The following is a 13259-nucleotide window of genomic DNA, read 5'->3' as shown; positions in this document are numbered from 1 at the left end:
TAGCTAATTGAAAGTAATAGACAACAAAAAAAAACTTATTAACAAAATGGTATATAGTACTTACAACCCTCATGATAGTAACTTTGTTTGTATCTATGTGATTTAAATAGTAATTTATTAGCAGTTCTTCCCCTGCACTTATTAATTTTATTGCACAAACAAAAATTTCATTCTCCTCACGCACACCTCAAATATGCAATTGGGTTGCTTACTAGTTGAGGAAGATCGCGTATTATTTATAAAGCCTGCAATATTACCTGTTGCTTTTGATCTCCCATCAATATACATAGAAATTTTTTTACTTTGATCATTTTCTTTCCATTGTATACAATTAGTTGGTAGTGCATACCTACGCATACTTTTTTTTATATCAAAAAGTCTACATCCAATCATTGTAATTGTAACATGGACTGACATACTTGAACAATTCAAAAACTTTTTTGTAACATACCTTTATCCCATCCATGGAAAATAGGCCCAAACCATGTAATGAGGATGGAGCAATGCGATATATCCTCTCATTAACACAAAAATCGGTGTTAATTGGAGGTAGCTAATTGGGTACCCATTCTTTCTCAATGTGTGTGTACCGAAAGGGCACCTTGATGTCGCCTTTTCTCTCATCATCATAAGAACATGACCCCCCATTAGCAAGGAAAAATTGCATTCATTTATCAATTTTTTTTCTAATCTTTTGACCTCTAGTTGATCTCCCTATTTTAGCCGTACTACATGTAGAGTTTTGATTTACCATTTCCTCATTTCCCTCATTCGATGTAGATAGATCTTACAAGTACCTATTTGGTGGGTCCTACAATCCATCAAATGGAAATTTGATAATATTTAAATAATATATATAGAATAATCAAGTCGTGACTCATACGTGCAGTTCTTCTTTGTCTATATGTGAGAGATATAAAATGTAGTAAGTTAAAAGTGATTATACAATTATATTTCTATACGGACCTTCTTTGTCTATATATACATTATATGATTATATAATATGTCTATTTATAACATACATGCTCAATGATAAACAAGAAGAATATAAGAAAATTATGTCTATTTATTGACTTATACCTATTGATCCATGTCATTGTGCACGATCCACGCCAAAGGGGTCAAATTTCTTGTATATATTAATCATTTATCTAATGTTAGCTAAAAATTACATGATACACATATGCTACAAATAACTTAGAAGACAACATGAACAATATGCAACATTGTAAACATGAACAAATTTACCTTATATATGGAATGAAAGATTGTCAACAGAAGGGGTGACAATGTCTGTAGTCAATTGCCTGTTCGCAAAAAGGGTGATAAGCAGATACACTATAAACATTGGTAATTATAAATAACATATGCTATAATCATTAGAATTGAACATAATAAATATGTAATCAAATTTCTTGCACATGTTAATCATTTATCTTAAGTTAGCTAAAATTTACATGATACGAGTATGCTACAAATAACTTAGAAGACAACATGAACAATTTGCAACATCGTAAACATGAATTTTTTTACCTTATATATGGAATGCAAGATCATCAACAGAAGGGGTGATGATGTCTGTAGTCAATTGCTTGTTTGCACAAAGGGTGATAATCAGACACAATATAAACATTCATGGTAATTATAAATAACATATATTGTAATCATTAGAATTGAACACAATAAATATGTAATCATTACAATTGAGAGAAATAAATCATGGCAATCATTTCATTGATCATTTCAATTATGCCATTGATTATCATCATCATCATCATCATCATCACCATCATCACCATCATCATCGCCATCATCACCGTCATTATCATCATCATCATCATCATCATCATCATCATCACCACCACCACCATCATCGTCATCACCATCATCTTGATCTTCATCATCTACATCTTCATCATCTTCAATATCTTCTTCTTCCACAACATTATACTTTATCGACCCTCCTCTTGGGTCATGTCTAACAACAAATGACCAACCCTATTTATGTAGAACCTCTAAGTAAAACACTTGCTCACATTGGCTTGGAAGAACATAGGGCTCATCTCCAATTGGCTCAAACGACCTTGTATTAATCATTGTAAATCCATTATCATGTTGAATAACCGTTCTATCTAGATCATTTTGATTTAGTCGTAACCTATACCATTTGACGATGAATAGAACTACTTTGAAGGAGTTAAAGTCGCACTCAATCATATCATCCAAGACGCCATAGTATTGATTTTGAGATTGTTGAGGATGTATGTTGTTTCTAGATGATATATTGGTGACCTTGAAAACTACAGTTATCCCAGAATCACAAGTTTTCTTTTCGTCATTCAACTTTTTTATGCAAAATTTGTGGCCATGATAGTACATAGCTTTGTGGTGCTTGAATTGCAATTTTTGAAGCATGTGTAAATTATTTGCATCATGAGTTGATACAAAACATACATCGAGTTATGATCATTAATAAATTTCTATGTACCTCTCCACCTCTTAATCCCTTTATTAGATCAACTACCATCGACGTAACATTGGAATCTCCATTACGATGAGCTTCTGTAACCAATGAAGCAACACCTTCCCATGTTAATGAGCAACTATTTTTTTGACATCATTCAATCCATACCATCATCTAATCAAGATTGTTCACAATATACAAATGTATTGCATCCCACTCTCGACCACTTGTATAAAAAAAATACACCAATTATAAATAACTTATATTGAATATTTATAAGAATTAATTAACTACAGTAACATCTTAGATTTACCTCTCACTTTCTTCGATCTATCTTTGCCCATCAAGTACTCCCCTTCAAATTTGTTAATTGAGTTGGGATCCTAAATACGATCTACATGGATCTTTGCTGCAAAATTAGGAAGATATTCACTAATGTACACAATGGTCTGGTATACCATATATCCCTCCACCATAGAACCCTTAGGATGTGCTCTTTGTCGAACGAAGCCTTTCAAAAATTTCAAGTGTCTCTCAACCATCCACATTGACCTGGTTGGTATAGGTCCACACAATTCAATCTCCTCAACTTGATGTATGAGGTAGTGTTCTTGTGCATTCAAAAAACTTGGAGGTAGGCATTTTTGCATTTCACACATAACAAGAGGAATTTTTCTCTTCCAATATTTTATATCTTTTTTTATTGATTTCTTTAGATGACAACTACCTCATGTATTTTCCAAGATCATATATAGTCTGTTTGACATTGTTGGCGAAGTGGTGTGGGAGAGATAGAGGTAGAACATACTGCAATATTTGTAAAATGATCTTGTCAATATTTTATAAAAGAATGCAATTAAAACTATATGTAATATACAAATATATAGTGAATACAAAATAACATGAATTACCTTAATAAATGTATGCCAATCGTGTGTTTTCAACTTTGGCCCAAATTCACTTTTCTTTGATATGATATTGATTATGTTCATAGCAAATCCCATGGGAAATTGTATTTTTTTTATGACTTCTTTTATAGCATTTCTCTACTGCTCTGACAATAACCAAGGGCACTTGTATCAATTTGGTCTACATTGTTGTTTGATTGAATGCCATTTTTCATTGCATGGTTGGATTTTTCAATGTCACTACAAGTTTTGACAATTTGGTCTTTGTCACGCCTTCCATCCAAGATTTTCCATAATGTCTCTCTTACATTCTTTCCAATATGCATAGGATCAAACAAATGTACAATTGGGAGTTGCTCGTAGTACGAAAACCTAGTAAATTACGTAGGATAAATTTTTAGTCCTTTTGGAAGTTGGTCATTGATGCCTTGACGATCTTCACAAGCATCAATTACATCATCAGTAAACAAAACACAATATCAAAATATAAATTTGAAACAAAAACCATCAGATTGAATGACATTACCTCGAAGATTTATTTTATTGTATGCCAACTTCCATAGGCGAGGTGCCATTCTCTATGGCTTTGATGTGGTCTCTTCTTTCCCATTGAAAAGATGTTTTTTGGTAATTCAGTACTTATGATTTATGTGCAAAAAGTGTCTATTCTCATCGAACAACTGCTTTCTTAAACTTTTTGAATGACGAGATTTCGTCTTTGGACCACAAACTAGACATGCAAATTTTCCCTTTGTCTGAAGACCTACAAGATCATGTATAATTGGATTAAATGTGTTAACTTTGTGTTGTCACTATAACATACCAAAAAAGAGGTGTTAAGAAGAGAACATACCACAAAAATGTGTTAGCCTAGGGGCATCATGTATTGTCCATACAAGCATTGCATGAAATTGAAATTGTCTTTGTCCTATTGGTCTATAGATGTCATACATAGTAACCCCATTCCATAACACCATCAACTCATCGATAAGGGGTTCAATATATACATTGATATCTTTAACTTGGTACTTATCTAGTTGAATGAAAAAAAACATTAAATAATTATTATGACCATTTTGATGGATTAGTAATAATAAATTAATTTGGATGACCATTAAATAAAAAAAAATACCCGGAACAATCAATGTCAACATTATGTGCTCTCTCTTTATGAACAACCAAGGAGGTATGTTATTGTTGATAATACAAATAGGCCACACCGAGTAAGTAGATCTCATCTCTCCAAAAGGATTGACACCATCTGCTGCCAATGAAAGCTTGAGATTACGAGGTTTTTCTTTAAAGTATGGCCATTTTCCCTCTATTTTCTTAAATGCTGAACCATATGCAGGCATTCACATAATGTCATCTTGACTTCTATTGCATGCATTGTAATCCATAAATTGTGCTAAGCTATTGCACTTGAATAATCATTGCAGACGTGGAATAATGAGAATATGTCAAAGAACCTTGCGAGGCACCTTTTTTGTTAATCAATCTGATTGATATCTACTAGTATGACAAATAGGGCATTGTGTTGCAGATTCATGCTATTTATGATATATAATATGATCGTTCAGACATGCATGCATTGTTTGATACTTCATTCCAATATCTTTCATGATGGCAAATAATTCTTGGTACGAGTGAGGTAGAATGTTTGATGGTGGTAACAAACTCTTACCTATCAACCTATGACCAAAAATATAATTTGTTAATTTCAAGAATATTAATTGCTACACGAACCCAATGTTAATTATAAGGGAACTACGAGTAAAATAATGAAAGAAGATGACATACCTTAACATACATGTCATTGCTATGTTGGATAAACCATTCATAACCTTCAAGTTCACCAACAACAATACAACAAGAAGAAGAGTTGTTTTAGAGCCTTCATATAGGGACTTGTATGCCTTCTCAAGTATAGGTACATCAAGCTTTGCATCAACATCATCATCATCATCATCATCATCATCATCATCTTGATCATCGTGGTCTTCTTCCATGGTATCATTACCTTCTACTTCAATATTCACACCTCTTTGTTCCCTCATTTGGAAATTCACATTCTTCGAATTGTCATGGTCCATAACCTGAAACTCAGGGATGTTGACCTATATGAAAATGATGAGCTTATATTAGCCATGACCATGATGTCATCATCAAATCATGTCTTATGTAATTTATAAATTATTAAAATACATACCAATGGACAATATTCATTTCCCCCTTCAATGTGACCATGTTGCCTACAATGTTCCTCAGCTGTTTTGATTGGATATCTTTGAGTCTTTAAGCCCTTATAAATTTTGCAAGGACAATAACATTTTCTATCACCTTTTCTTTTTAAGTTAGACCACAATCTAGCAATTGTCTCCCTATTTTTTTGTGCATTGATATCGTTAGAAATGGTCTTTCTTGAATGGAATGACCCATTGGTGGAAGAAAGATGATTTGTTTGTAAGTAGCAGATGGAGTAGTAAGAGGAAGACACATATAAAAATGAATACTAAAGCAAGACAGATAGAAAGAGGTATAGATAGAGAGATAGATTGATAAAGAGACAAAGAAATATTAAAAATGAAAAGAAACAAATACTTAGTTGACCTTCCATAAATCTACCTCTACATATTGCATTGGCTACATACAAGCACTTCCTCAGAAAATGGGTAGCAACAGCTAAGAAGGGAATAGGAGAGTCCATTTGGCTCAAGAGGAGGATGCACAAAGTGACCAAGGGGCAAGAGGAAATGCTGATCCAAAGAGAGGAGAGCCTCTAATTTTCAATAGAACCCTACTGAAGACTATCATAGAGCAAGAACCTCCCCAAAGAAAGACATTATTCAAAACTCTCTGCAAGGTAAGAGCTAAGGTCTGCAAAGTTATTGTAGATTTTGGTTCAACTGATAATATAGCCTCAGTAGAAATGGTGAAGCTTGGATTGAAGAAGTTTCCTCATCCTAATTCCCTTATAAGGTTTCATGGCTAAATAAGGAGCAGTAGGTCATAGTAAATGAACAAGTTCATGTCCAATTTCAAATAGGGGAGTACAAAGACAAGATTGTCTGTGATGTTGCAGAAATGGATGCTTGTCACCTATTGTTAGGCAGGTCCTGGCAATTTGATGTCAATTCTGTAAAGAAAATGAAATTGGTAGCCATATAAGGCAAGATTCTATAACCTATACTGACATCCCCCTACCTGTGCCAAAATGGGAGCTGTAGAGGTCACTGAGTTGTTGCTTTTTCATTTTAAAAAAGGATGACACTTCCCAAGTCAGCAATGTGATAATGCTGATAGTAAATTCTAAGGAACAAATTATGATAAATATTGATAAGTTAGAATGAGAAAATAAAAATAAAACAATAGTTAGAAATTCAAAAAATTTGAATATTAATGGTTATATGCAAATTGGAGGGAAAATGAGTTTTAAGGCATAAAACAAATTGTAAACACTTATAACCACTTGGGGTCGGTTATGGAAGTTGGGAACAATATTATAAACAACCTTTAGTACCTAGAAAATGGGGATGGTACGGAATGGTGAAGTATTTCGTACAAATTGTGAGGAAGAAGGCAATAATTTTTTTTAAAGGTTTTCTTGCATTGCTATCCATTTGATGTGCTGTTGATTATGAATCATTTCTATGGCTCAATTATATTGCATTTGATCATTTTGAATCACATTTATCTTCCTTATATCAATTTTTGGCAAATTATATTGACTGGTCTGTTATAGGTGTTGGGGTTTGCATTGATTTGGAAACATGAATTAAGAATTCATCCCTAAAATGTGATTACTATGACTTGGGATGAATCCATGACTTGTATTATGATAAAATAACCTTATAAATTCAAGAATGAAGACAATATTGTAGGTGATCACCTTGAGAAGTTTATTTGTATGTTGAAGGACTAAATTTGTGGAAGGATTCCTTAAGTAAATGCTTGGTTGGGAGCAACAACCATTAATCTACCTGAAAGAGATATAGTTTTAATGAATTTTATAGTCTTGTATTGTCCTATATATGGTGAATCAATCATTGGTTAAGCCTAGAAGTGCTTGGAGAGGATACATTAAGGAGGCCCTAGCCTTAAGGGCTTGTTGAAGAAAAAATTGGGGCTTTGATAGTTGCAGAGACCTTAGGGTCATTTTGAGTTGATTTTTATTTGTTTGGAGTCATATTAGAAGACTGCTAAAAGTTTCATAGTCGAGGGATAAATATAAGTTATAGTTGGTTTGTTAAATGACCATCTTTTTTGAATTGTTGTCACCTATTCACCACCTCTATTGTCCTCTCTCTCTCTACATCATGGAACTTCACCAGGAGTTTGTGGCATCACTCTTTCCACAGACAAATATGAGTGAGATACCAAAACAGTGGCTAGCTAGGAAATAAAATTAGGATTCTTGATATGAGATATGCCCTCTAAATGAATTTCTTAAATAACTATTGACGTTGAGGGCATGATAGAATCAAACTCATTTATTTCCTCAACATGTCTAGGTGGAAGGGTTTCCAATTGAGTATCCAACAAGATACCTTTTGGTTTTTTTATCTTCTCCTATATGTTCTTCTTTTCCTTTTTAGAGCTCCTTTCTCTTTCATGCAAAACCAAGGATTTTTCTCTCCTACTACTAGCTTCTCCTTGTTCCAATTTTGCCTCTTTTGATTCATCTGTAGTCCTTAATATTGGACATTGATGGAGAAGCCAAGAAAAATGTTTTGATTGTAAAAAAATAGAGTTACTATTATTTCCTGTTTATCCTTCGACACCACTTCTTGTTTCTTCTAAATTGTTGATGACTCTTGAACTCTTTTAACTTTGAACTACTTTTGGAACTATCACTGTTCTAATGGAAAAGAGGTAGGCACAATTCCTATGTAACTAAGGTGACAATTAGTATGAAATTTAATGGTTGAGTGGCAATAGAAGATATAAATTTAGGGATAGTTTCTATAGTCACTCCTATAGCACCATATTCTTCACACATTCACATATCAAATATATATATTGGTCTCTTGTGTGTTGACGATGCATAAACACTTGAATATGTCTCCTAGTCAGTTCAAATTTACTTTACATTATTATCCATGACTTACTTTCTATTTTCATTTCTTAATCTGGTTATTTAGTTATGCCACAACCTGTTTTGAGTTATGAAATATGCCCACACTGTTAAGTGCAAATGTTTTATTCGGAGTTTGAAACTTACAGGAATTGACATGCTCATTCAAAACCATGTAGCATATTCAACAATATCCTATTGTAAAGAAAAAATGTATCAAGATTAACGTCAACACTAGAATATAAATTCACATCTTTTCTGAATCTAATAAATATAATTCTCGGTATACCATTATCAAGCATAAGATCATCCTGAATAACATCATCTACTCGAAAATAGATAAAAAACAAAAGGTAACCATAATATTTACTCATAATTTGAAAAACAAGATCACAAGTGCATTTCTATCAATGAAACTCCCAAATAAGATATAATTTGCTAAAGCATAAAGTTAGCAAAAAATTTAAGATTTAAAATTTGCTAAGATAACTAATTTGTATAGTCAAATAGTTCAAGTAAAGTATATGTTGTAGTCTTCCACTAGTCAATAGTGCTATTATGGTCCATGTCAGACTTATGAAGTCTAAAATGTCAATAGTTAAATAGTTCATTAGGCAACAATACAGTTATGACAAATGCTACATTTATTTTAGTGTAAGACTTCCAAAATGATAGTACTGAATATAAGATGCAATTAATGATATAGAAAGTTCACTTGTAAGAGTACCCTATTCCTTTATAGTTACTCTCTTTTCTAATGTTTAATGTGAATAATGTAGGAAGTTTCAGGGATAGTGTTATTCCTATCAATTGCCACAACTTTTTTCAAGTTCATTTGAGGAGTTGGAGTGCTATACAAAAACACAAGCTGATAATTTGATAGCTTTAGATTTAGTTAGTACAGAGCAAATAGAATTTGGTGAAAGGTTGTATGTTACTCTCAATATGAAGTACATGATAAAGTTTGTTTCAAGTGAATTCATTGATCAGGTTTGGATGTGTTGGGAATATGGCAAGAAAGAATAACATTCCAATTATAGATTTTGACCGATAGAAGATAGACAATTTGCTACACAAAATTCAATGTAGTAGTACAACCCATTTTACATATCTTACTATTAGTATGGTACCTCACCTTTAGAGCTATGATTTTTGCCCCCTATTTTACATATCACACTATTAATATGGTACCTCAACTTATAAACCCTCCTATTTAGGCCCTCATAACTAAGGCTTCCTCAAACTACGTCTTCCCCGAATCAATGATTGTTTGAACAAGAAGGTATCATCAGAGAAGTCTTCCCCCAATCAAAGATGAAAAGAATAATGTAAATAATCAAATTATTTTTCAAATTTTTTTTCTTAGCAAACTACTCATTCCCATCCTTGCAAAATATAATTTTTTTTTTCTATTTTTCAACTCACCTATTCACCTATTTTTCAACTCTTTATCAAATCTTCAAACGAGGGTTTAAATTTTGCTTAAACAAAGGTAATTTTGTTTTATTTAGGTCCAAATTTTGTTTATTTGTTAGCAAGTATCAAATTAGGGCTCCCCAATGATTGAATGCCTTTAATAGTGGGAGTGCTGCAATGTAAGCTCGAAATGCTGCAGTGTATGCTCGAAATATTCTCGATAGTTCGAGTTTAGGGCTGCACTAGAATTCCAAAATGCTCCAAAATGCTGCACTAGAAATTTGAAATGTAGCTAATCAGTGTAATTAATAATGTCTTCATAACAACATGTGGGTTAAAATGGAAAGACAAATCAAATTTGATAGTATGTTAAAACCTAGGGAATGAAAATTAAACTCATAAATGTGTTTAAACCTCATCCTCAACTATCACCTTGATAAGAAATATAAATTAAACCCTTAAAAATTGTAACTTAAATGTGCCCATACCAACCATAAGTAGAATACTAATTGCTTTCACAACTCCACTTTGATATAATAGCCTTTGGCCTCAATACCTGAAACAACATAGAAAGGTTTTGAATCACCAGTGCAACAGTGAAGCCACTTCACAAATCCCACATCAAAGTATAGTTTTGTTGTATGAAACATAGAAGCAGATGACACCATCAGTACATGCAACCTCAAAACTTGAAAACATATAAACATTCTCTTGACATTGCTTAAGTGCAAGTAGAGATCATGATTGACATATTATCATGGACACCTCTAGACATTGCTTAAGTGCAAGTAGAGATCATGATTGACATATTTCTATGAACATCTATAGACATTGCTTAAGTGCAAGTAGAGATCATAGATTTTTTTTTTTTATGATACTATTACAAATGACTAGAGAATATAACGTACATTGTGATAGTATTCATAACTTGGTGATAACATGATGATTTTTGTTATCTGACTTTTATTGATTTATTGCAATATTATAATGGTGTATTTCTTCTCCCTTGCTAAAAAGGGAGTGTTGATGTTTTAGCATCAGAAGAAGAAATTAATGTTTATCTGATGTACAAATCTGTGTTTCTATTTAACAGATATAATATTACTACTGATGTTAATTCTATATAAATAGATTATTATATATTTTCAAAACATTTCCTATCTGTAGTATGATTAACTACATATTAAAGCAGTAAGGAAATTGATGTTTGTATCGACACTTTAATAAATGAGTTATCAGGCTTGTTAACTTGCATTGATATCAGACTCCTTACTTTAGTTAGATTGTATTAACTAATGGGTAGCTAGTCATGCCACTAAAGAGGCATGACTCTACTGGCCTTTGGCCACGTAGAGTCATGACTCTATGGGGGTCATGACTCTCTACCTATATATTAAAGGGAGCAGGTAACTGGCGAAGGTCATAAATCAATGACATCAGAGGATCTAGCGATATGCAAGTATTATAATACTATTATTTCCAATATATTATATAGAAATCTAACTTGCAGTGACATACAAAATTCAAGTTACATTCAACATAGAGATCAAAATCTCAACGAATTGCAAAAGGAAGATACTGAATCAGAATTAGTAAGAGATCATCATCATTGGAAGACATACTCTACGCTTCTATAGTACAAGTAAGAGTTCCATTTCATTGTAGTTTTTTGTCTATCAGAGATCCTAAAATTTAACAAGAGTGAGGACACTAACAATGAGTACAATGATAGTGAGGATTCAAAGGATGGGTAGTCATTTCTAGGGCTAGCACAAACACCACAACAAATGACTGCTATGGCTAGAGATTCTAGAGACCTTCCCTCTCCCATAGTTTTTACTAGAAGTACTCGGAGGGGGAAGAGGAAGATGTACACTAGTTTAACATTGTACTTGACATTTGTGTTTATTATCTTTTTACAAAGACAATTTTGTATTTGTAGTTTGCTTCAAAGTTCAGAGTCTCTATCTACATCGACATTCCCACATAAGGATGCAATTTTGTTACTTATTGCATAAATATAGATATCTAAATCAGCTTGCTCGGTTTGTCTACTCTTTACTAACTCATTACATGTATCTATTTGTTGAATTTTGTCAAAAAAATTGCACTTTTAGTTCAATTTAAGTATTTTCAAAATTCTCAATATTTTCTCAAGAAATTGCCAGCTTCTCTCCAATATTTGTCAAGAATTTTATTTTTTGCCTCACCGATAAGTGGCAAAGAGCTAGAATTTGTACTATGGTTCAAACAATTAAGTATAAGGGTATATATGCTTACAATTCCACCTATCACCACAAACTCACTATTTTTACAATCACTCTTTAAGGCTTCACCAATCTCCTAGATGACTATTCACCTTCCAAGCAATTCACGCAAGCCCTCCATAGGACCTATCAACTCCAACTTTACAAAGGCATCCCATAAGCATGACTCAATCAACTCAATCAACTTAGAAAAACTATCGATCAACTCAGTCAACTTAGAAAAACTATCTCTTAGGTTACAAGCTTCATTACCAATGCCTACAAAGAGAAATTGCAAGATAGGCCTAAAACAAACCTAAAATAGTTAGGCTTCCATTTTGAATTTTTGGACCTTAATTCAAAATTCTTCCAAAATACCTCCAAACCAAAATGGACTTTCAGACTCCCATTTCAAAGTACTTCAAGATTACAAAGTTTAGGTTTTCAACTCTTTTCTAAGTTGCTTACCCGCAAAACCCTAAGTTTAAGGGTTTTTGTCCTACTAATTAGGGCATACCCAATGTCAAATCTCCATTCCCATAGAACATTTCATATGCATCCTAATGTTCATCTTCACTAAATCAATGCCCTTCCTACTTCCAAAAAAATTCACTAGTAATGTTATCTAGGTTATTCACATCAAATTGCCTAATCTCAACAAATTGAATTGGACTTGGAGACGGTGAGTTGCATAACTGTTGAGTGTAGAATCCTATAATACATTGGGCCACCTCCCTCACTAGACAAGATCTTAAAAACAACAACTATTAATAATTGTTCTCAATCCATGCAAAATGCAATACAAAACATCCTTGTACAATTCCCATTAAAAATCAAGCAAATATAACCAATGTCCAAAACAAACAATGACTTAAAGGTTGCAATAGAGAATGAGAGAAATCCTCATGCACTTATCTCTCTAGACATGTAGAGTGGCTAGTTCCCTGCCAACCTCGCCCCCAATTCAAGTAGTAGGGGTATGCACTTCTCTCCCTAGCCGATCAATAGATATCTATCTCCAACCCCAATGACCCTTTACTCTATAGGGTTGTACGTGGGGAGAACTCATTAGGCGAAGATTGGATGTTTGTACCAAATAAGCAAGAGGATGTAAATGCTCAATTGGCCACAATGCTCGAAATGCTCAAAAG

Source organism: Cupressus sempervirens, chromosome 11, assembly GCF_028749045.1.
Source record: "Cupressus sempervirens isolate cs-2001-9-10 chromosome 11, ASM2874904v1, whole genome shotgun sequence".
Lineage (NCBI taxonomy): Eukaryota > Viridiplantae > Streptophyta > Pinopsida > Cupressales > Cupressaceae > Cupressus > Cupressus sempervirens.
The sequence above is the reverse complement of the archived record's forward strand: the minus strand, read 5'-3'. Positions refer to the sequence as shown.